Below are 21,541 nucleotides of genomic sequence, written 5' to 3' on the forward strand. Positions count from 1 at the left end.
TAGGTTTATTCGTGGACTAACAGTCCAAAGATATTACGCTATGAAAAAGGACACGGTGGAACCCTGTAGCAATGAAATGGCTAGAGCACCAACCCAGTCCCCTAAGAATTGCATGACAGATGATGAAGCTCTCATTATTCTAGAGGACCTATTTCAGGAAGGGGGGTGCGAGGATTTTATGATAGACCTTCCCACATCTGAGAGTGGTGGGGACATCATCCATACCAATTTTAGGCCCAAGTCAACGTTTTTTCCCCACTGGGCTAAGGGTAATTTCATTCCCGTCTTTTATGAGGTAGTCCTTGGGGAACTTAGACAACTATGTACTAGAAAGGACTACACCAAGTCCAATTCCAGGCGCAATATCCTGACCCAGGAAGGCCTTACTGTGGGTGATGTGATCAAAGAATTGAAGGGCAGGGATGATGTCATTATTAGGCAGGCTGACAAGGGGGGGAGCCTGGTAATACAGGATAGGTCGGCTTACTTAGCAGAAGCCTTCAGGCTATTAGGCGATGAATTAACGTATGAAAAGCTTCGAAAGGACCCTTTGTGCGACTATAAAAGGTCGCTCAAGGTCCTTCTCGACGACGCACTGTCCAAAAGCATCATCTCGAAGAGTGAATATCACTTCCTGTATGTCCCGCATCCCAGAACCCCACACTTTTACCATATTCCCAAGATACATAAAAATGAGATCAACCCCCCGGGTAGACCGATCATAGCTGGCATTGACAGCTTGACAAGTAACTTGGGTAGCTACATCGACTCCTTCCTACAAGATCTAGTGATGGCATTACCGTCATACGTCAGAGATTCAGGACACATGCTTGATATCCTGGCACCCATACAATGGCTGAGACATTATAAATGGGTATCACTAGATGTATCATCCTTGTACACGTCTATTAGACATGACTTTGGCGTCGCAGCAGTTGAGCATTATTTAAAAACCAGTAATCTTCACCCCTCCCAAGCGAAGTTTTTGGTTGACTGTATAGAATACACATTGAATCACAATTACTTCGTATATTTGGATGAATACTATAGACAAACCAGAGGCACAGCCATGGGAGCTCGATTTGCCCCAAGCTATGCCAATTTGTTTATGGGGTACTGGGAGGATCAGTATATCTGGAGTAATAACCCCTACAGAGTCCATCTGGCCTTGTATTCCAGATATATTGATGACATATTGATTATCTGGGACGGTACTAGTGAGGAGTTGGATGGGTTTATCTCACATTGCAGCAGCAATCCTTTTGAGATATCCTTCACCCACGTTGTAAGTGATAACCATCTGGTGTTCCTGGACCTTGAACTGCGAGCTACTCAGGAAGGGGGCATAATTTCTAAAACACACTTCAAACCGAGTGGAGGGAACTCCTACCTCCACGCGGAGAGCAATCATCACCCGAGGTGGATTAGAAACGTCCCTTTCGGTCAATTCTGCAGACTACAAAGAACTTGCACTTTGGTCACGGATTATGAAGAGCAGGGCCAGGTACTGAAAAATAGATTTTTGGAAAAGGGATATCAGGCTTGTCTTATTGACGAGGCCTTCAACAAATACTTACAACACTATGAGGGAGAGGGTACCAATGTCGGCGGTATCCAAGCCACGAACACATGTCGGGTGGTCAGGCCCAAGAAGCCGTGTGCTAAGTCATCAGGAACAAGGATCACCAGGTTTAGCACTATTTATAACAACAAAGCCTTTAGCATACAGCGTACTTTGAAACGTAATTGGAACATCTTGAAACAAGATCCAGTCCTGGGCTCTCTCCTCCCCCCGGCCCCAGAGGTGGTCTTTAGAAAACCTAGGGACCTTAGGAGTCAGATTGCCCCCAGTAAAGTTAGGAAAATTAAGGAGTGCGGTGGTATCATCCCGAATAACCCGTGGTTTACTGTGTTTGATCAAAAGGGCAGCTTTAGGTGTGGAGTGAGGAATTGTGGAACCTGTTCATATATGTGGCATAGAAAGAGTGAGGTCCTCGGGCTGGATGGCCGCAGTAGGAGTATCAAACAGTTTATCAATTGCGGTACCAACTATGTAGTTTACGGGATAGTCTGCCCGTGTAACCTACTCTATGTAGGCCGCACTATACGGCCCCTTAAGCCCCGTACACACGTACCGATGGTCGGCTTACAAATGTTCCTCTTTTCTCCCCGGGATGTCGGTGTCTGCTGAAAAGTGCAAAGACAGCACAAGGACAGCACAAGAATTTTGTCCGCCGACTGCAGAAGTGATGTCATGTAATGGTTAACTTTCCCTGTGTTTTCTATTTTCTGAGCATGCCCAGTCTTGCAAATCTGCGGTCTGTCGGCCGAATTGTGTACTGACAGGCGAACAATCGTCCGTTCTGGTGTCGGCATACAAATATTTTCATGTTTGCACGAAAGACTTTTGTCCGCGGATTGTGCGCAGACATCTGTCGGAGGCACCATACTAACACGCGTACAATCGGCAGATCCTTCGTCCACCGACGTTTGTATGCCGACGATCGGTACGTGTGTACGGGCCTTTAGAGTAAGGTTTGGTGAACATAAGTGCAGCATATTGAACAGGAAAACGAAGGCTGGAACAAAGGACCGCAACAGCTACTCCATACCTCGCCACTTTGAGCAGCATCATGATGGGGATCCAACGGGCCTACGGGTCTTTGGCATTGAGCTAATAGCTAAGGACCCTGATGAGGGGGCTAGATTTCAGAGGCTGTGCAGAAGGGAGTCTTATTGGATCTTCACCCTAGGGTCTATGTCCCCTGGGGGTTTGAACGAGAATCTCGAAATCCAGAGTGTACTGTAGTTTTTCGCAGTGCATTCCTGTTTTTTTCCCCCCTTCCGTATGTGTTTCTGTCCCCCCGACATTCGCTGCAGTTACCATTGTTCCTTCTATGGTTCCATCCTAGTACCACACCACTCTCTATTTTCCTTTTGGGGTCTACACGCATACGCTGGTGTATATGTTCAGGCTGACGTATGTGCATGTGTGTGCCCCTCCCCCCTCCCCGTCTCCTCAATTGTGTGGATATGTATGTGCGTAGCCAATGCACGCACATATACACACACTGCTCATTACACCATCCTCCCTTTCCTTTTTGCTTTTCCTTTTCCCTCAATTAATTTGGAAGCGTATAGTTCCTTAGTATAGGTCCCACACCTAAATTTTTATATTTGGCTTACCGAGTTTAGTTTTTCAAGCTCTCCAAGGTATGTTTATAGAGGAGGTATGGCACGCGTAAATTGGTGTCTGAAGCTCTACATGCCATATCTAACGAGTCACACTATATGTACATATATATTTAGATGGTTTTAATATGGATTTTATATAATGAATCATTATGGTTCAGCATGTATACATAGGTGTTTGTATCTGTATATACATGTATATTTATATATGTGTGTATGGTATGTATAATTTTTCATAATAATTTTTTATATATATGTATATATTTTTTATTCACAGTTATATAATCTAATTGGATATTGAATAATTTTTTATCTATTGATCCACTCTTTTATACATGTGATTCTCATTCAGGCTTAGCAAGTTACATTATTAGTACACAGGTACCCATCATTAATATTATTAATGTTAATGTTAATTTTAATTTAATTTTATTGGTTCAGGTTGTTTTATCTGATGTACAATATCTTCACTGCTATTTTAAATATATGCGACCACCTTTCTCCAATCTTGGTGGGCGCTCCAATCAACTCCCACCAGAGTCGATTCTGTATGGTGCATCTAAATTTAGTTCCCCTGGATTTGGTCCATATGGTACGGTGTATATGACACATCAGCGTGGCATACTTGTGTCCTCCCCTTTGCCGTTTCTATAGGAACAGCTTGCCGGGGACGGAAGTTGTCATTGCCTGGATGGGCGGAAGTGACGTTACGCGGTGATGCGCACGCCAGTTCCGGGACGAGCGGCGTGCGTTCCACCGCTGTCCCGCCGCCCATGTATACGGAAACCGGAAGCCGTCACGACCTGGATGGGCGGAAGTGACGCTATGCGGTGGTGCGCACGCTAGTTCCGGGATGAGCGGCGTGCGTTCCACCGCCACCCTGCTGTTACAGTATACCATCCTAAACATCCGGGTAGCCGACTTTACAGCGAACACCATTGGACCACCAGGGAATATGCCCAATATGCCCAGTATAAGATAGTGGATTATTGACCAACACGATGGTCTCAGCTCGATGCCCTACTTGGTTTAGGACCACGACATGTACAGGTCAGTTCACCATATCAGTTTTTATTCTTATTATTATTATTTTTTGTGAAATGGAGTCCACGATGAGCTGGGAAGTTTTTTGGATAGCTCACCAATGGAATAAATAGTCGCGTGGGGCTTGCTAATTAAAATGTAACTACATTTGTGACTTGCAACAGCTTTTGGGTAATTGGCTGTGTAGCTACGCCCATTTGGGCGATATCTCCTCCCACATCCCCCAGGGGTCATGTGGAGGCCTGGCCCTACATACTATATTTAAACTATGGACTTGACCATGGCCTCCAGGCTCTGAGGAAGAGGCACAGCCTCGAAACGCGTCAGCCCTCTGCTTCCAGTAAAGACGTTGATCCTCTGGTAGGAGGCAGGTGTATGGAATTGATGTGCCTGAAACTTCTTGTTTGTTTGTGAGTATTTGATTTTAAACAATTTTATCCAAATAAACTTGCTGAGGATAATGCGCTAGGCTGGTGCGCCCTTCTTTTGCTTTGTATTTTCAGCATAGAAAAGCGGTATAGGGAAATCCTTTTTTATTTTTAATTTTTTGCTTTTATATCCACATTTTTATATTCCTCATAGTAAGAGAGGAGTTTGCATTACAAATGGTGTTCTAAAATCATAAGCTGCTTTATTCATTCAATGTAGTGAAATTACCTAATGATGAACAGAATCTAGTTCTTTGAACTTCATAGTGTAGTTGATAACCTAGCTTATATCCTGCAGTGTTCCTGCTGGTTGTGTACTATGTGATCTTGGCCATTTCCTTCCTTTTACTAGAATTAAGTCCTTGCTCTATAAAATATGTGCCTAGGTGCTGTAAGCAGAACTTCACCCAAAAGACAAAGTTCTGCTTTTCTCCCCCCTACCCCTCTTTAACATTTTGGGCACCTACTTCTTTTTTTTTTTTTCTTTTTCTTTTGGGGAGCATGTACCTAGTTTTGTTAGGTCCCTGCTCCGACTTCCACTCAAATTGCCTAAGCGAGCATCACAGGTCCCAGAAGAGTGCAGGACCTTTCATAAAGCGCAGCAAACAAGCTCTCTGTGAAGCCGACTTCATACTAGATATGGCAGCGCCAGAGATCCTAAGGCCTGCAAAGAACCAGGCCAGGTGAGGACAGCATTGGACAGCTAACTGTCCTTTTATTCAAAGTCAGCAGCTACAGTATTTGTAGTTGCTGACTTTTCTTTTTAATAGCTTTTAATAAGATTTTCCAAGATGAAAGAAAAAAAAATACAAATACATTCCGTGGTAGCAAAGGACAATTACAATGCCGCTGATGCACTCCTATACAAAATACATCAACTGTAAAACAAAATAGAGAACAGGCGGTTTTCACTAGGGATGCACCGAATATTCGGCGGCCGAACATTATTCGGCCGAAAATAGAGAAAATAGCACTTTCGGCGTTCGGCCGAATAAGTCAAAAGGCCGAATAATTTTGAGCCGAACAATGTCAGCTTCCGCCCTGACCGCTCACCTTCCTCATTGCGGCTCGCGGCTCCCTTCTCACACGCCGCCGGTATCCTGTCCGGCCGCGAGTAGGGGGTGTGACGTCACGCGCGCGTCCCGCCCCCTGCTCCTGACTGCGGCTCCTTCACACTAGGTCCACGCCCCGCCCCCCTGTTCGCGGTTTTTGGCTCTGGCTGCAGTTCAGGTATGTGATGTGGAGCTGAGCACATTTGGGGGAGAATACGGTAGCTGGCAGCTGCACAAGCATTAGTGTGCAGACGGCCATATGTTGTTGCCACTTGCCATGCTCATTACATTAGAGTGCCCTATAAAGTGCCCCTTAAAAAAAAATGTGCCCAACAGAGTGCTCCCTTGACATAAAATGTGGCCATCTGCGTGCCCCTTATTTTATGCTAAGGGACATGCTGATGAGCATATTTTATGTTAAGGGGCACTCTGATGGGCATATTTTATTTTAAGGGGCACGCTAATGGGCATATTTTATGTTAAGAGCAACGCTGATTTAAATGTTTTGTTTTGCCCATCAGAGTGCCCCCTAACATAAAATGTGCCCATCAGCGTGCCCCCTAACATAAAATGTGCCCATCAGCGTGCCCCCTAAAAATTGGCAAAATAAATGGAAAAAATGTGAAACACCGCATTCGGCCTTCGGCCAAGCATTTTATTATTATTCGGCTTCGGCCAAGAATTTCATTTCGGTGCATCCCTAGTTTTCACTGGTAAACAGCTTAACACAGAGAAAGGAGGATGAGGTAACCTCTAAGCTATATATGTGCCAATTAGTGCAGTGCAGCTATTACCTTTATCCAATTTTGTAATAACAATAAACTCAAACTCCTCGGAATGTAGACCTTATCGAACCAGAGTGAAATAAAACATTGTATAGTAATCTTTAAGAGAAAGCAGCTGTGCCAGAAATGAGATAGGAGCCAAGCACCTTGGCTCACCTGTTATGCACAATGGCATACATAATGGCATACATAATCTCTTAACGAAGGGAGGATAGCCATGCAATCCAAGTAGAAAAGGCAGATGCCCCCCTAAAGCTTTTAGGGACGTTCTGCAGTAGAGACTAGGCAGGAGGAACTTAAGAAAAGGGCGAAAAGCAAGTAAAACAGGTTGCCTGCACACCAACCCCCTCCAATCTGGGTAATTGCCTAAGCTGAACTAGCTGGGGGATCATCAGTTAGAAAAAAAATAATTCAGGGGCTCCAGGATTTCTCAAACCGTTTAACCTTGTCGCTCAGAATGGCTGAAAGGCGCTCATGTATCATAATCCAAGAGAGTTTAGACTTAACCACTTGACCTCCAGGAGATTTACCCCCCTTCGTGACAGGCCATTTTTTGTGATCTGGGACTACGTTACTTTAGCAGGAGGATATAATGACTTGCGCGCTACACTGTAAAATAGGTAGGGACAAAACAAAAAAAGAAATGACACCCTATTAAAGTGACAGGATGCCAAAAAAAGGAAAGAATCGTAGACCATAGTGTCCAAAAAAAAAAAAATGTTATTATAGGGATTAAAGCAGAGATTCACCCACATGTGGAACTTCTGCTCATCAGCTTCCTCTCTCCCCTCCGCTACCACAGTTTGGCACCTTTCAGGGGGGAGGGGGGGGAAACGGGTATCTGTTTTTGACAGGTACCCTTCCCCACTTCCGGGAGGCAGTGCAGTGGCACCGTCCCTCGGAAGTTCTATCCCCCTTCTCCTTTCGCCGCCAGGCAAATTAGCGGAACACATTTCACGCACGCGTAGTAGGAAGCTGGCTGTGAAGCCGAAATGCTTCACTGCAAGTTTCCCTTAGAAAAAATGGCGGTGGTAGCACCCGGCAGCAGATCCGAAAATCGGCTGGGGTGCTGACATTGAGGGCTCCCGGACAGGTAATTATCTATATAATGAAAGTCAGCAGCTACAGTATTTGTAACAGCTGACTTATTTTTTTTTCCCCAGTTGTAACCCCTCTTTAACCACTTTAACACCGGAGGATTTGGCTGCTTAATGACCAGGCCCTATTTTGCGATTCAGCACTGCGTAACTTTAACGGACAATTGCGCGGTCGTGCAACACTGTGCCCAAATAAAATCGATGTCCTTTTTTTTTCCCCACAAATAGAGCTTTCTTTTGGTGGTATTTGGTCACCTGTGTGATTTTATTTATCTTTTTTTTTTTTTTTTTTTTTTTTTTTGCGCTTTAAACAAAAAAAGCGTCAATTTTGAAAAAATAACAATATTTTTCACATTCTTTTATATGAAATTCTCAAAAACAAAAATATTAAAAATCAAAATTTTTTAACATTTTAGGCCAATTTTCTGCTACATATTTTTGGTAAAAGAAAAAATAGTAATGGCGGTGATCTGCGATTTTTTTTTTTTTTTTTTTTTTTTTTTGTGGGACTTCGACATTGCGGCGGACAGATCGGACCCCTAACTGACATTTTTGACGCTTTTGGGGGTACCAGTGACATTACTACAGTAATATGTGCTAAAAATATGCACGGTTACTGTAAAAAATAACCCCTTCCCTGCCAGTGTCAACAGTATGTGTGATCAAGGGGTTAAATGTGTCCCTAGGGGCGTGATTCTAACTGTCAGGGGCGTGGCCTGTGAAGTCATCACAGAGACATGCGATCCTATATAGCAGGATCATATATCCTCTGTGATCACTTCAGGTAGAATGACAGACGGCTGTGTTTATATAAAAAAAAAATCTGCATAGTGTAGTAGTAAGAGCAAGTTTATTTATAAAAATGTAGAGACTTACAGTTGAGATTTTAAATGGGCATCAAGGGAATGGGACTGCGGGGTCAGAGACAAAAGGATGTTGACAAATCTGAGCTTCCAGTCTCAGCCGTGACCAGAAGTGAGGTCACACGGCTCCTCCCAATGCGTTGGGTCACTGACATTTGACTTTTCCAAGAGTTCATGGATTCACTGGATTTCGGAGGTGCTGCCCATTGGAGCTATGAACTGATTATTTCATTCTTTATTGTACATAGTATTTGCTTATTGATAATAAAAATTTCCGTGTAGTCATTTTGTTTTATTCTGATTGAGAGTTTACATATGGTGTTTCATCAAGGATAAAAATCTTTTTTTCTCTGTTGCTCATTGACAGACGTAGTCCTCCTTGATTAATATCAACTCGGGTTATACTGCCCTCTACAGGAGTAGGACTAGACAGGAAAGAAAACGTTCTGGCCACACCCTAGGGGCAGTCCCAGAGGGTATATCCTCTCACTTCCTGCTACAGCAAATCAGTTTTTTTCTGTCTAGTTAGGAGTAAGGACCTAGATTCCTTGCTAGGATCTTCGGTCCTGGCAAGATTTTTTTTTAGAAATACTTTTTTAGACAGCTTTTTTTCTCCAGTGTTCCTGTGAGATCTTCAAGCAAGTACGCTGAAACTGGGCGACGGGCTGGATGTTGAGATCCAGTGGTCACCCCAGTTCAGCCTACGAGCGCGTGCAGGCCATAGCTCCGCGCTGGGTCGGCTGCGACATAGTCCCACTGGACGGGGACTGACCCTGCGAGTTAAACGTCTCGCCTGGACGCCAATGACCAACAGAGTCACGGCGTCCGTATTGGTCGACAGCCCCCCCACCCCGGTGGAGAGGGGTTCTCTCAGTAGTTGGCGCCCGCCTGGTTCCGGTATGGTGAGTAGAATGTTCCCCCTCTCCCCCTGTCGGGTTGTTGGTGGATGCGGGCCCCTCTCTGGGATGGTCGGACACTCGGTTTTCTGGGTCTCCCCTCTATCCTATAACAGGTCACAGATCCCCCAATTTGAGTGTGATTTTTGTGAATAGAAACCAGGAGGCTTGGTTTGGGAGCTGACTATCTAAAGTCACTATATGACTGTAAGGGTGACTGAAGTCAGTGGCAGACTACTAAAAGGCATTACTATTGAGGTATAGAGGTATCCTACCTGTCTAGTGTGTACACAGGCCGATGCCTATGCCTGAGTTACTGCAGCCACAGATCGCCATCCCTCCAGAAAGCCGGTCACTTCCACAGGCCGCACAGCCTCCCGCAGGCCGAATGCACACATCCCGCAGGCCGCTGCTAGCTTGCAAGCCGCCGCTATCCTACACAGGCCGCCGCCATTTTCCTGCAGATCGCACGAGGCCGCCATATTGGCGTAGCCTCGTGTCTCCAGCATGGGGGCGGCCATGTTTGAGGTGACCAAACACCTCGTGGAGTAATTGGGAGGCGCCGGAAGGCGTGTAAAGGGGCGGAGCCGCCTCCTTGGCCCAGGGAAAGCAAGCCAAAGACTTCCTGTCTGTAACAGACACTGCTGGAAGCAGGTTGATAAGAAACTTCTGTGCATTAGGTGAGCCTTGGGGTCTCTCTCTTTCTGAGGGGTCCAAGCAGGTAGACTGAGGGGCGCTACTGCGCTGGGGGACTAAGTTTAAAAAAAAAAAAAAAAAGATGTTTTTTTCTTGCAATTAATTTTTTTGTGTTTGCTGGCAAGTGTCTTGTTACATGAACCCTGCCACTCATGTATCCCCACCTGATCCCCTCGGGGTGGCCGCAGGACCCTCCAGTACCCCACTTGTGATGATGCATTATCAGCAGTTTTGGAGTCTTTGGTATCCTGGGTGGAGGTAGCCTGTCAGGGACGGGGGTCAAGAAGAGCGACCCCCGCCTACCCCTATGTCATCTGATACTTCAGATACGGATTCTGAGCTTGTCATTGTCGGGAAACCTTGAATCTTGAGGTTACACCGGCAGAGGTAGCTGAGACTCATATTCCTTTTTTGGTACTAGCAAGCCTACCAAAATGGTGAAGGGTTTCCCTTGCCCAAATGGGGTCTTCCGTAAATGAGCCCCTGCTATTTCCAAATGCATTGCTAGGCGCTATCATTTTGAGGAATCCCTCATTACAAAGATGGACGGTACCACCAATAGTGGACTCACCGATTTCCAGACTAAATAAAGCCACTGTTATCTCGTTGGATTGACAGAATGGGCCCCACCCATCTCTAGGGTGGGGGGACGTCGTCACCGGTTTCCGGATCCAGGGCTTTCCAGAATTCCGGATAAAGGGGTTCGCAAGGTCATATGGTCGGGATACAAGATCGAGTTTCGATCACTTCCACCGGTGCGATTCTTCCCTTCCAATATTCTACATCCCCGGGTCGCTTAAAAAGCTTTGAGGGGAACAGCTTGATGCAACAAGCAGTGGTAGTTCCCATTCCTTGGAAGAGTTCTAGTCGAACCATAGGCGTGCACACAGGGTGTGCCGGGTGTGCCTGGGCACACCCTAATCACCTAGGGCACATTAGCATTATCGCTCTGTTTGCCAGTGAGGAGATGGGAAAGATCTCCCTCGGACCTGCTCTGCCATAAGAGAAGTGCCACACACTTCTATTTCACTTTGCCAGCAGAGAGAGTAATGTATCGGGGCCATGTACATGTAGGCAAACACATGCATGTATATTTAAACTTTGGGGTGCACACCCTAATGCAATAGGCTGCGCACACTTATGAGTCGAACCTGTTCACAATGCCCAGGAAAAAGGGCTAGGTGCGTCCAATTCTGGACTTGGAAGAGATGGAGTCCATCCATACAGTGGTGGCCTCCCTGCATCAGGGGGATTTCCTGGCGCCCATAGACATTTAGGATGCCTATCTTCATATCCCCATCTTTGCAGGACATCAGCGTTTTCTTTGCTTTTCCCAAAGATCATCCCTGGTTCCCACCAGGAGACTGAACTATCTGGGCCTAATTTTGGATACATCCTTGGCAAGAGTGTTTCTCCAGGCGGAGAAACTCCAGAAGATTCAGTCAATGATTCGGATGTTGCTGTCCGTCAACTGGCTGGGATTGATGGTCGCCTCCTTAGAGGCAGTACCGTTTGCCCAGTCTCATACCCAAATTCTCCAAAGAGGAGATTCTTCTCATATGAAATCGGAATCCCGATTCCCTGGACAATCGGATCCGATTGAGCGAGCAGACCAGGGAGGCTCTGGTCTGGTGGCTTCGGTCTCCGATGCTCAGCCAGGGGAAGTCATTTCTTCTGATAAATTCCAGGTTACCGATAAAGGTGTTGGAACTGAGAGCGATCAGACTTTGTCTGATTTACTGGACCGAGCAGCTCCAGGGCAGTCCGGTTCGGATCCAATCGGACTATGCCACGGTCATGACTTATGTCAATCACCAAGGGGCACCAAGAGTGCCCTGGCGGCCATAGAAGTGGCCAACATTCTTTATTGGGGAACAGTTGTTCCAGTTCTCTCCGCGATATTTATCACGGGGGTGGACAGGCAGATTATTTCAGCCGTCAGATTCTGGATCAAGAGGAATAGTCTCTTCATCCAGAGGTATTTCACCAGCTGTCCCTTCATTGGGGCACCTCGGATATGGATCTGTTGGCAGGTTGGCTCAACAGGACTCGCGCCCGCGATCCTCTAGCGGACGCAGCAGACGCGCTGAGCGCCCCGTAGGGGAAGTATCAGCTACTGTATGTCTTCCCCCCCTCTCAAGTTACTGCTGAGATTTCTCCGCAGGATAGAGGTGGAGGGAACTCCAGTTATCCTGGTAATTCCGGGCTGGCCTCGTCAAGCCGGGTACGCCGACTTGGGCAGGCTAGTCGCAGACGCTCCTTGGAGACTTCTTCTCAGGGAGGATCTGCGGTCTCAAGGACCGATCTTCCATCGTGCTTTACAGTCGCTGGTTTTAACGGCCTGGCCATTGAGACCCAGGTTCTGAAGGACAGGGGATTGTCAGCTTCAGTTATTCCTACTCTAATTAAAGCAAGGAAAGCGACTTCTAGCAAATTCTATTATCGCACATGGAAGACTTGTATTGCGTGGGGGGGAATCGTTGGGATTTCCCCCACGTACCTATTTGGTGACCCGAATTTTGGCTTTTCTGCAAAAGGGGGTTGAGCAGAAACTATCCTTGAGCACTATCAAGGGTCAGGTTTTCAGCGTTAGCAATCTTCTTTCAGAAGCCGCTGGCTACTCATTCCTTGGTGCCGAATTTCATCCAGGGGGTGTGGCACTTAGCTCCGCCAGTGCGCGTGCCCTTACCGCCCTGGGATCTTAAATTGGTTTTGTCGGTTCTGCAGAAACCTCCCTTTTAAAATATCAGGGAGATTCCCTTGCTTACATTATCCCAGAAGGTGGCCTTCTTGGTGGCTATCACTTCTGCACGTAGGGTGTCAGAACTGGCTGCATTATCATGCCATTCCCCATATCTAGTGGTTCATAGGGATAAGGTAGTTCTTCATCCGAAGCCATCCTTTCTTCCTAGGGTGGTTTCAGATTTTCATCTGAATGAAGATATTGTGCTACCTTCCTTGTGTCCTAAGCCCAATCATCCTCAGGAATGTGCGTTGCATTCCTTGGATGTAGTTCGGGCAATCAGGGTATACCTGAAGACTACGGAATCGTTCCGTTAAACGGATTCACTTTTTGGGATCACGGCTGGCCCCAGAAAGGGGTTGCCTGCGTCTGCCGCGACTATCTCCAAATGGATTAGACAGACGGTGGTACAGGCTTATTCTATGTAAGGGTCGGAATCCTCCGTTTATCCACTCTATTCGGGCGCTTAGTGTTTCCTGGGCCTTCCACCATCAGGGGTCCAGGTTTTCAAGGCGATTACTTGATCGTCGGTTCATACCTTTACAATATTTTATAAAGTTGATGTGATGGCATCGTCGGATGCCTCATTTGGCCGCAAGGTTTTGCAGGCCGCAATTTGAGGAGACTGTTGGTCTACCTCGAGGGTTTGTTGGGTTTTTTCACTTAGGTCTCATCTTTTTGCTCGATGAGTCCTTGATGCTTCTGGTTGGCTCCGGTTGGGCCTTCTGGATTTTGATTTCTGTTATCCCACCCCTCATTTGTGGCACTGCTTTGGGACGTCCCGAGTTGATATTAATCAAGGAGGACTATGTCTGTCAATGAGCCACAGAGAAAAATGGATTTTTGTAAAATCTTACCGTAAAATCCTTTTCTCTTAAGCTCATTGACAGACGTAGTACCCGCCCCTCTGTTTTTGAGTTGGGTTGGGTTAAATTCTCTAAACACTGCTTTGTGACATAACTGATTTGCTGTAGCAGGAAGTGAGAGGATATACCCTCTGGGACTGCCCCTAGGGTGTGGCCAGAACGTTTTCTTTCCTGTCTAGTCCTACTCCTGTAGAGGGCAGTATAACCCGAGTTGATATTAATCATGGAGGACTACGTCTGTCAATGAGCTTAAGAGAAAAGGATTTTACGGTAAGATTTTACAAAAATCCATTTTTTTTTTTTTTGATTTAGCGCCGCTACATTTTATGCTTAAACTACTGCATTACTTTACCTGACAATTGCGTGGTCGTACAACGCTGTACCCAAATAATATTTTTGTCCTTTTTTTTTTCCCCCGCAAATAGAGCTGACTTCTTCTGGTGGTATTTGACCATCAAAAAGCCTGACGATTTTGAAAAAAAAAATACTTTTTACTTAACGTTAAAAAAAAAAAAAAATCATATTTCTTCATCAGTTTAGGCCAATATTGTAACGGAACCTCAACCCACGCTGTACTTTTGGTCTTCCATCAGTATAGGGCTTCCTTGCAGTCATGAACATATATCCCAGATTTTCCCAGCCACCCTCACACAAAGCTAGTCAACAACGTACCGTATATACTCGAGTATAAGCCGAGTTTTTCAGCACATTTTTTTTGTGCTGAAAACGTCCCCCTCGGCTTATACTCGAGTCAAGGAAAAAAAAAAAATTTCTGTCCGCTCCGACGGGTTTAAGGTTTAAAAATGGCGCCGCCCGTCGCATACATGTCACCGCGCACGCGCCGCCGCCGCCGCTTGTGTAATTTCGGCTATTCCCGGCGCCGCTCGGGAGAGGCCGGGAATAGCCGAAAGTATACGAGCGGCAGCGATGCGTGCGCAATGACGTGTCGGCGCCGGGCGGCGCCATTTTTAAAATGAAGGCGCCTCTGGAACAGGTAAGTGAAACAGCTTCACTACCTGCCATGGGCTGCGGGCACACTACGAGGGATGCAGTGCTGCGGGCATGGTCCACATGTACCATGCCCACAGCACTGCATCTCCTGTAGTATGCCCACAACCCCGGATCCTCTTGTACCATGCCAGTACCCTGCAATCTCCTGCACCATGCCAGTACCCTGCATTCTCCTGCACCATGCCAGTACCCTGCATTCTCCTGCACCATGCCAGTACCCTGCATTCTCCTGCACCATGCCAGTCACCCTGCATTCTCCTGCACCATGCCAGTCACCCTGCATTCTCCTTTACCATGCCAGTACCCTGCATTCTCCTGCACCATGCCAGTCGCCCTGGATTCTCCTGTACCATGCCCGCCGCCCTGCATACTCCTGCACCATGCCAGTACCCTGCATTCTCCTGTACCATGCCCGCCTCCCTGCATTCTCACCCTAGGCTTATACTCGAGTCAATGATTTTTCCCATCTTTTTGTGGTAAAAGTAGGGGTCTTGGCTTATACTCGGGTCGGCTTATACTCGTATATACGGTAGCTTGTACAAGTTAAGGAACCTTCTCCTTTATTGAACAGTTTCACACTCAATTTATACAGACGAGCACATCCCCCTCCTGATCAAATTACTACACACAGGTCAGGGGTTTCCTGATTACATTATCATATGCAGATGAAATTGTATACAGAAACAGAATTAACGTGAGGTCATTAACATTTAACAATGGGACAGGCAGATTTAACACAATCCATACCCCAGCTCAATAGATAGACAATAGGACAAGACTGCCAATGACAGTCTGTCTGTCTACTACATTGAAACACATGGAATACACATCTAGGTGTCACAGTCTCCATCGCAACAGGCCACAGGTCTTACTGTGCAAAGTGGGATCAAATCTCCACATTTCTTGAGAGACACTGTTGACAAATATCACTCTCCTATCTAAAGCCATCCAAACCATTCTCTCAGTATCCCCCAAGTATCTGTCCCTCACTCCCAGTGATGGTGAATACTGTCCCATATCTTCCCCCCAAAGGTAGACTAACCAGGAAGTTCGGTTTGGGCAGGTCAGACTGGGCTTCTTGGTCACCCTGTGTCCCTATTAGACACAGGGTGACTTAGACAGAAGATGGGTCTAGGGAGCTGAGAGAGGTATTTTCCAACCTCTCTAAGGGCCCTCCCAATGTCTGCACCCACCTAGTACCCCAAACAAATTGTCTAGAAAACAGTGTTACTCACCCAGCTAACCTCTGCCTCTCTCGTAGAACATACCCGCCACTGGGGATAAGCGTGGACTGGCCCTTCTCCCAGGAGTCCTTTCAGCTGCTGGAGAGAAGACAGGGTGGTGGGGATCTGGGCCGACTGTTCAGTATCCCTGGGATATAGAGGTGAAGACCGCAGTCCCATCCACTACCACAGGAACTCCATCTTTTGTATGTTGAGGGCAGAGGCCAGCCGCACTCTGCTCTGTTGCCAGCTCCGTTAACAAATATCACTCTCGCATCTGAAGCCATCCAAACCATTCTCTCAGCATCCCCCAAGTATCTGTCCCTCACTCCCAGTGACGGTGAACACTGTCACAAATATGTATTCTGCTAACTAAATTTTTTTTTTTTTTTTTTACACAAAATATGTATGTGATCCTGCGTAGCAGAGCCACCTTGCCACCGTAAGTTATATGATCAGCAAGCGGTTAAGTAAATCAAAGGTTATGGTAGCTGACCTCCAAGATCTGGCTATTGTAATCTTTTCGGCCAAAAAAATAAAAGTAATCACTCTTTTAGAATGTCTTGATGCATTCTCCACTGGGCTGCCTAATAACACTGGTTTCAGGGACTTTTGTAAGGTAACCTGGGTGACTGATTATATTAAAGGAAATACAAAAATCCAGAAATGCCTCCCCCTAAGGCATTACCTACCACAAGATGTGAAACGCCATCCCCTTCTGACCACAGTCACGAAAACAAAGTGGAGAAGCGCCCAGGACATAAGAAGACAGTCTGACAGGGACCATATACCACCTTCATAGGCACCTTATAATTTGCTTCCATGATCGAGGTGTTAATGAGTGACCTGGAAGCATTTTGAGCTAACAAATGCCACTCATCTATTTCCAAAGATTCATTTAAGTCATATTCCCATCTCTCCATATAAGCTTGCTTCCTGGTATCAGATGTTAGGATTGTGTATATTTCTGATATATGACCCTTAAGCGTATCAAATTGACTGCATAAGTATTCGATGCGTGACAGACACATAGTACACATGCAAAGTCCAAAAGATTTAAATGTAATATAAGAAAAAAAAAAACTGCTATGGGGCACAATATACAGTCAGGTCCATAAATATTAGGACATCGACACAATTCTAATCTTTTTGGCTCTATACACCACCACAATGGATTTGTGGTGGTGTATAGATGCCCCAATATTTATGGGCCTGACTGTACATGGTGGATACCTGTTACATACCTTTGGTTTTATTAACCCCTGAAGCACCAGAAGATTATGGCAGCAGGGGTGGGGGGAATTGGAGGAGTAAGATTTCTGCAAAAGGAGGGCACAGCAGCAATGGGACTGACTGTAAATACAAACAGCAGCTAACACAATTTTCAGGCAGCAAACAAAAGCAGTATAAAGAAAGAAGTGCAGCACTCCTTAATCAAAACATAAATACAAGATATAACTCACTTTGGATACGGAATTAGCTTAAAGGGCGTGTCCAAAGGGTGGTAATAAACAGCGCATACTCAGACTGGTCTGAGGTTGTAAGCGGGGTGCCCCAGGGCTCAGTCCTGGGACCAACCTTGTTCAATTTATTCATAAACAACATTGAGGTCGGGATCAGTAGTTCGATATCAGTTTTTGCAGATGACACAAAATTGGCCAGGGCAATAGCTGCACAGCATGAAGCAGATATCCTTCAGAATGACCTGGACAAAATTACAGAGCGGGCAACGACATGGCAAATGAGGTTTAACGTGGAGAAGTGTAAGGTTTTGCACTTGGGGACTAAAAACATAAAAACACAATACACGTTAGGAGGGGAACCCTTGGGGGAATCAAAAATGGAGAAGGATCTGGGAGTCTTGGTTGATGATAGATTAGGCAACAGCATGCAATGTCAAGCGGCAGCTGCCAAAGCCAGCAGAATATTAGCATGCATAAAGAAAGTGATGTATTCCAGAGATAAGACTATAATCCTTCCACTTTATAAAACTCTGGTCCGACCGCATCTGGAGTATTCTGTCCAGTTCTGGTCGCCAGTCCTCAGGAGGGATGTGTTGGAGCTGGAGAGAGTCCAGAGAAGGGCAACTAAACTAATTAGGGGATTGGAGGACCTTGACTATGAAGAGCGTCTACAATCGCTCGATTTATTCTCCCTGGAGAAGAGACGTCTGAGGGGGGACATGATAGCAATTTATAAATATCTTAATGGGGATCCCAGCTTAGAAAAAAAGCTGTTCATTTGAAGGGATTGCATGAGGACTCGAGGGCATACAATGCGATTAGAGGAGAAGCGTTTTAACCTCAGGCAACGTGGGGGGTTCTTTACTGTTAGGGCTACAAGATTGTGGAATTCTCTACCACAAGAGGTGGTTTCTGCGGGTAGTATGGTGGCTTTCAAAAGACTCTTAGACTTACATCTCAAGGATCAGAACATTCAGGGGTATGTGAGATGAGTACAGCCACACACACCTACACAGGTTGAACTGGATGAACTATTGTCTTTATTCAACCTCACCTACTATGTAACTATGTAACTTTAGTGGGATTTCAATGTGCAAACATCAAATTAGTCCGTTCAGTCTACCTGCTGTGACCGATAAATAATAGGTGATTATATATAGGGAAAGCCAGAAAGAGATCCTCCACTGCCAGTGAGTCACAAACAGCCTCTTACCAGAAAACCTTGACCACCTAATTACAAAAAATCCAATAGTAGTCCAAAGATTTCTGACTCCACTTTCAAGGGACACGATCCACCGGCTTACACCACCAGGTGCCCTGATGATGTCTTATGATGATGAGACACGTAGAGTGGAGCATCAGCGTGTGATGTCATCATATCCTGTAGCGGATCATGGCCATTTTGCTGGCTTATCACATCATTTTTCTTTCGTTTCGTTGACGGACACAGCGCTCCATATTCATAACCATAGGGATATATTGTCCCCTACAGAAATAGGACACTAGGCAGAAAAAACAAACTTGGCTATGCCTATAGGCAGTCCTAGCTGGTATGAATCCCCCTCTCCTGTAGGCCTCCAGTTTTTTTTTTCTTTCTTCATAGTCTCAGGAGTAAGACCCTAGCTCTCTGCTGGGATCTTTTTTTTTTTTTTTTTGAAAATCTTTTTATTGTTTTAAACAAGTCAACAACATATAGACAAACACTGGTACAATAGGTCCACCAACCAGCCTCGCCACACACGGCATGCGCTGGAAACAGAAATGCATTCAGAGGGGGGCGCCCACGCAGGGGCTAAGCAATCACCGAAACAGCAGTCATAACGTAATAAAAACACGTTAAGGTACAAAAAATTATACACCAATACAGGGGACCCACCAGGCTCCAAACGAGGGGACCCCGCCGTGTCCCCCTGGCAACTAGCCATCGGCCGGGGCATCCCCACCCAGGCATTCAGCAAGGATCGGGATTGCGGAGTCCGCCAGCCACTTGGCCCAGACCCTATCGTGCTTCTTGGGGCAACCTCTGTGAGCATACATATCCTTATACAATGGTATAACTGAATCCACCAGCGCCCTCCACCGCCGAAGCGGGGGGGGGGGACCGCTGTCTCCAGTGAAGAACAACATTTTTCCTGGCGTAGAATAGAATGAGACCCAGGAGAGTGCGGTCCGCCACCCGGGGCAGCAGATCATCCAGCAGGCCCAGGAGGGCCAACCGCGGAGTGGGGTTGATCGATATCTGCAATATACCTCTGGCCGCTGCAAACACCAGCAACCAATAGTCCACCAGGGCCGGGCATGTCCAAAAGATGTGAATAAAGTCCCCAGGAGTGCTGCCACAGCGCCAGCACTCCGGGGAGTTAGAGCCATGAATCTTATGCAGGCGATGAGGGGTAAGATACGCCCGATGTGCAATCTTATATTGTACCATACGGTCCCTGAGCGAGATCAAGATCTTGAACGGGGAATCCCACATCTGCTGCCAGTCCTCCGCATCCAGCTCCGGAACATCCCGGGTCCACCGCTCCCGAAGACCCGTGAGCTCCGGAGAGAACACCCGAAGGAGGTGAGCATGCAGAACGGAAGCCGCTCGGTCAGAACAGTCAAACCGGAGAACCCGCTCCAAGTCCGACTGCACCGCCCCCCCCCCCCCTGCGGAAATTGGGCCCTGAAGGCATGGGACAACTGCAGGTAGCGAAACAAGTGGGATGAGGGCAACCCGTGAGATTCAAGGAGGCGTGAGAATGTGGGAAGGGAGAGGTCTGAGGATAGGTCCGAGACCCTTTTAATACCAAACTTGGTCCAGGCGGCCGGATCCGGCAGAGAGTAGAGGTGAGGCAAGGTAGGATTGATCCACAGTGGTGCATTGGGGGAGACTGCGGTGTCGGGGTAGGCCTCCAGGGCCAGGCCCTGGCGCCAGGCTCTAATCGTCGTCCGCATGGAGGAAGTCAAAGGATATGGAGCCCGGAGACCCCTGAAAAGCAAGTGTGTCAACGCCTCCACTGACCCCAGCACCGCAGCCTCCGTCACCACCGCGGAGTTGGAAGCGTCTGGAGACAACCACCACACCGCAGAGACCAGTTGGGAGGCCAAAAAATATTTATGGCAATCTGGGAAGGCGAGACCCCCCTGAGACTGAGGTCTCATAAGCGTGGAGAATTTGTACCTGGGAGGGCGGAAGCCCCACAAGAAGGAGGAAAAGAGCTTATTGAGATTAGCAAAAAAAGCTTTGGGGATCCACTGTGGTGAGTGGCGGAAGAGATACGTCAGTTTGGGGAGGATTTTCATTTTCACCAGGTTCACCCGCCCTAGCAGGGATAGAGGGAGGTTCTCCCATGCCTTCAGTTTAGCCCTGATATCCCGCACAACAGGGTCAAGATTCAGTGAGATAAAGGCCGTGGGATCTTTGGAAACTCTCACCCCCAAATACACAAAACTATCAACCCACTGAAGCTCGAGACCCGACGGGGCGGCAGCACGTGCAGCCCCATCGATCGCCAGCAGCTGAGACTTGGTCCAGTTCACCCGCAGGCCCGTGACCCTGGAAAAACCATCTAGGATATCCAGGGCCCCCCGGAGGGAGGGACCAGCGTCCTGCAGGAACAACAGAAGGTCATCTGCGTACAGAGCCACCCTCTCCTCCAGCCACGCCACACGCAACCCCCGAACCTCCGGAGAGGTCCGAAGTGCCTCAGCCACAGGTTCCATGGCAATGGCGAACAAGGCCGGAGAGAGCGGGCAGCCCTGCCGCGTGCCTCTGTACAGTGAAAAGGGGGCAGACAACCGGCCCCCAAGACGGATCGCCGCCCTGGGGGAACGGTATATAATTTGTAGCCACCGGATGAACAAAAGGGGGAATCCCATTCTCCTCAGCACTTCCCACAGAAAGGGCCATTCCACCGAGTCGAATGCCTTCTCTATATCTAGAGATGCCACCACCCTCGTGCCAGCGTTCAGATGCTGCGTCTGTAGATTCGTAAACAACCTGCGCAGATTAATGTCCGTAGACCTGTGGGCCATAAACCAAGTCTGGTCCTGGTCGATCACAGAGGGGAGGATAGGCCGAAGCCTGGAGGCTAGGATTTTGGTGAGGATTTTTAGATCGCAATTAAGTAAGGCGATCGGTCGGTAAGAAGCACATAATTTAGGATCTTTAGGGGCTTTGTGAATTAAGATGACATG

Source organism: Pelophylax lessonae (assembly GCF_965119305.1).
Source record: "Pelophylax lessonae genome assembly, chromosome: 10".
In the NCBI taxonomy this organism is placed as follows: Eukaryota; Metazoa; Chordata; class Amphibia; order Anura; family Ranidae; genus Pelophylax; species Pelophylax lessonae.